Below are 4,947 nucleotides of genomic sequence, written 5' to 3' on the forward strand. Positions count from 1 at the left end.
CAGACGCAGATGCCCAGTCTTGAACTTTTCAGCCATTAGAATCATGGGCCAAATCTACCTTTTTTTCTGTATAATGTACTCAGTTTCAGGTATGAAAAGAAACTAAGACACTGAGTGTCCTGTATTTTGTTTGCTAAATCTAACAACCCTACATATAACATTATTGTTTTTATAGCTCAAATAAGTGACAAAAGTTAGCTCTAAGGAAGAGGAATAACTAGTTTTTTTTTTTTTTTTTCTAGTACTACAGCAATTCTTCATTCTTGTCCCAATGTTTGTGTTTGGCTATTATCAAAGAGACATGCTAGGCATATGGCTTGATGACTAAAATGGCAGCTGATAATGGGTCTGAATATTGATCTTTTATTTTGTCTCCTAATTATGATGGCTTTGAAACAAACAAAAATATACATGGCCTAACTGCCTTATTTTCTTTTCTGCCTCTTATTTTATTAAAGCATCTGAAATGTCCTTTACTTTGTGCTGTGTCCCGCTCCCCCCATTTTCCTCAAAAGCAGATTTTTAATTGTGAAGATGGTACCCCTGAAACACTATAAGGAAGCCCTGTTTTGATAAAATTAATAACAGTGCAGACAGCCATCTAACAAAATTTTAATTAGGGAATTCTCCTTCCATCTTGGAGCGCCTACAGTGTTGAATGTGATTTAAATACTGCTGGCCCCACTTGTATTCACCAGACAGTCTCCTGCTGGGGACAGTGCTGTGTCATTAAAATGGAGTCCACTGAGAGAGACAATAGTCACACGGTACAAAGCATGAAAGCCATGGCAAGTATTTTTCAGCCTTATCGCAAGACAGTCATGTAATATGTGCTTACGGATTTGGTTGATCTGCTCCATGAGACCCCTCTGCTTCTCCATGAGAGTTTGTGTTTGATTTCTCTGGACAGTGGAGTGTGGTGGTAACAACCTGAGAACCAGGAACCAGGAGGCACAGAGGCCACCTCAGGTTCTGCTGCCTGTAGGCCTGGGACTTGAACGTGTCACCAACCCTCATGGAGTGTCAGCTGCCATGGCTGAACAATTGGGGCTGATGAATGCACTTGAGGGCAGATGAGAAGGTACCCTCAAAAGAGCTCTGAGAATAGCACCAAGCTGAAGCATGTGTGCAAAGGGCTCTTCTGTTTTCTGGGGCTCCAGCCTCTCTCAAGGTTGATGGGTGGCTGCCTTCTCCACTCCGCGCCATCCTCCCTACCCCGTCGGCCCCTCTCCTTGCCTGTTGTGGCACCACTAAGCCATCATTCCCACTGAAAAATGACCTGACTCTGGTCTTCTTTGACCAACTCAGTATCAAAGACGCCCAACAGTGGACCTCATGGTTGCTTAAAGAGTTGAGAAGCCACCTCCCCACTTCTTCAAGGGACACAACAGACCTGGGCATTTTCGTGTAGTATTTAATTTATTAGAATGACAAATGTAAAAGCCCAGTTTCCTAAAGCCTTTTTTTCTTTTTCTGTGGAGACAGAATTTCACTATGTTAGCCAGGCTGGTCTCCAACTCCTGGCCTCAGGCAAATTCTCCTGCCTCTGTTACCCAGGCTGGAGTGCAGTGGCGCAATCCTAGCTCACTGTAACCTCAAACTCCTGGCCTCAAGGGATCCTCCCCCATGAGCCCCTTCCAAAGCACTGGGATTGTAGGCATGAGCCACCTCGCCCAACCCGTTGAGTAGTTTTTGACTGGCTTGAGTTGAAAGGACTAAATTCCCCTTAAACTATTAGTGCCGTTTATGCTAATTATTAGTTTCTTTTAAGCATTTTAAACTGCAGTGATAAACTTAATACACTTAATTAGCTTTCTAAGCAACTCAAATATCTGCTCTGGCTTAAGTTAATAACCCTAACAAACAAAACCTTGCAACGATTTTAAAGTTTTATAAATCTGGTTAAATTGGGACTTATGAACATTGTGACTCTCAAGTGCTATCAAGTATTCTAATAGTGTTTAAAAGTTAGTAAAATTATCTCATAACATTCAATTTACCACTTAAAAGTCTCAAAATCACACTTATAAAATTGTAGTCAGTAACTTGTAGAGCACGAAAGAGGTGCAGGGCCAAGGTGACCTGGGTTCTGGGTTGACAGAGACTATGTCTTACAAACAGCTGGAGTGTGTACATAGGACAGCAGGAGGGTGGTGGGGGCAGAGAGAGAGGCGGGAGGAATTCTGATTTACATGCAAATATCGAGAAGTGTCTAGCAGGCAGCTGGAGATATGGGACTGAAGGTTGAGGTGAAGATTTCATTGTCAGAGACAGTGTAGGGAGAGGAAAAAGCAAAGGTCCAACTGAGCCCAGGACATTGGGAGCCCCACACAGGCTCATGATGGATCCAGAGAGGAAATCAGGGGAACAACTCAGCCAGTCCACAGCTCTGGGCCCTGTGCTTTCAACCTTTTGGAGGGGAAAGGCAACACCGGAGGAGCTGTGGCTTACCTTGCACTTGCCATAGTCTTACCGTGTTATCTATGATGTCTTTAACTTTGGGGCTCAAGTTTCCCTCTCTGTGGGACTGAGATGATAATAATGGTTTCTATGGTAAGAGAAGAAAAGAAATTGTTATTCAAAGTCCAACTGACGTCTAAGGAAAATGGCTCTTTAAAAACAGAAATTGACTAAGCAGAAATAGGTCCGGGATATAGGAGCGGATACCAGGGAGGGGCTTGTAAAATCAAGAGGAATTTGGACTTTCCTGGGACTATTTGTGAGCGTGGTGAGGAAGGGTTCAGGAAGGGAGGCTGGGGTGGAGAGAAGACCGGGTTGGCCACTGAGGCAGCCAGGAGCCATATTTGGCTACTGAGCTCTTGCAATGAGCTCAATAAGTGTGAAATATACATTGTGTTGAAAGACATTATGAAAAAAAGAATGTTAAAGAAAATCATTAATACTTTTAAATATTGATTACATGTTGAAGTTCAAGTTCCCAATATTGGATAAAATAAGATAGGTTAAAATCAATAAATTAATTTTTAATACCACTACCAGGAAATATTAAATTGCATGTGTAGATTGTTTTTCTGTTGGATGGTGCTGGGTTACAGCTATTAACAAAAGGAAAAATCCAATATGCCCTATAACAGAGTGGGTGATTTTATTTTTAAAGCACTGTGATGTCTAATATTCAGTTTGAACTTGTTTTGAGTCATAGCAAAGTAAACATCCTCTTTGCCTCCCGCCAGATCTTTACATAAGTCTATTCCATACTTAATTTGCTGTTTGTGAGTGCATTTTCTGGGAGCAGAAGTTAAGTTTCACCTATGGGTCTCTGGTACAGTCCAGTGAGAACACTTGTAGGAAGAGGTGATCATGAGAAAGACAGATTTTCTATACCAGGAATTCATAGGTTCATTGGGGAGGGGTTTTAACTTCTGCAGGATGAGAATTTGGAGCTCTGAGCCAAAATCATCTAAGTTTCAAGAGGTAGCAGCGCTCCTGCAGGCATCTGGGTGGCATCGTTTTGTAGGAGTTGTTAAGTTTATGGGTGAGAAGTTTAGAAGGCACCTGGTCTAATCCATAAGAAAGATCAGCGACGAAAGGATCCAAGCCCCCATGATGAGTGGGAGGAATTGCCTGCCCATCACTTTAACTATTATTGGCTGCCTTCTGGGACGCTCTGAGTAAGCAAGGTGGATGAGATTGGGGAAGGAATTACTGACCAAATGCAAATAGAAATGTGGTGTGGGAGGCAGCAGAGCCTTTCTGTTAGAGCAGTTTGTGGTCTATACACCTCCTGTGTAGAGTTGATATTTCCGCACTCATCCCCAGACACCCTCTTATTCTTTAGGGCCAACTCTCAACCCATGGATTATTGAGGGAGGGAATATTGCTGTTGCTAAGACTCTAGGGTTTGATCACCCATGCCTTCTGTATCTCAGTTTCCATCCAGACACCTGTTACACATTTTTACAGCAAGCCTCACACTCACACAGCAGTAGTTTCAGGAGAAAACTTCCTGGAACTATTACAATATTTTGTCAAAATCTGTCTCTCTCTCTCGTTCATTGGTGGCTCCATCCTTTTTTCTACCTTCTGGCTTTGAGGTGGCAAGAGAAGAAGATTCCATGAAGCTCACATTCCAACACTGGAGACAGCCTGTAGCTGTCAATGACCTCCCCATTTCCAAGCAGAAATCATCACATGTAAGAAGGCACAGGTTCATAATCCCTCATCTGAAATGCTTGGGGCCAGATGGGATTCGGAATTCAGGACTTTGCAGATTTTGGAACATGGTGTGAAAATCATATAACATGACATCTTAGGAAGGCTTGGGGCAGCACTCATAAGCAAACTCATCAATGTTTCTGGAGTGAAACATATGAAGATTCACTCGGTGAAATAAATAAAGACTCCAAATAGCCTCATCTCAGTTCAGGACAAGTTTTGATGCCAAATGAGTTTGTTCTTCACTTACGAAAACAAACAAACAGACAAATCTCTTTGACTGTCAGAGCTCTTGGATTCCCTAATACAGAGGTGAAATGTGGGTGCACCACCAATGCCAGGGCTTGGTTGGTGCTCAGCTGAGCTGGGCATGGCAATGTGAGCTTTACTCCCACTAGCAGTGCTCCAGTAGATTCTGCTGGCCCTAGAAAATCTTTAGTTTGGCATATTTGAGGGAGTCATTTGCTGTCATTTAGTTAGCCAAAGCCTCTGAGAGTCTTCTGAATTTGAGTTCCCTAAACAGCCTGTACCCATCACTCTTATGGAGGTCAGCCTAGGAATGTTTTCTTTTCTGCTTTCTACCTTGGAGTATTATGGAGAATCAAGAATTTGTATTCTTGGTGTTTGACTTCCCAGGTAGTTCATGAATTTTTTAAATTTTTTTAAGAGATGGGGTCTCACTATATTGCCCAGGCTGGAGAGCAGTGGCTACTGATAGGCACAATTATAGCACACCGCAGGCTTGAACTCCTGGGTTCAAGAGATTCAGAG

This window comes from Rhinopithecus roxellana, chromosome 8, assembly GCF_007565055.1.
Source record: "Rhinopithecus roxellana isolate Shanxi Qingling chromosome 8, ASM756505v1, whole genome shotgun sequence".
NCBI lineage: Eukaryota > Metazoa > Chordata > Mammalia > Primates > Cercopithecidae > Rhinopithecus > Rhinopithecus roxellana.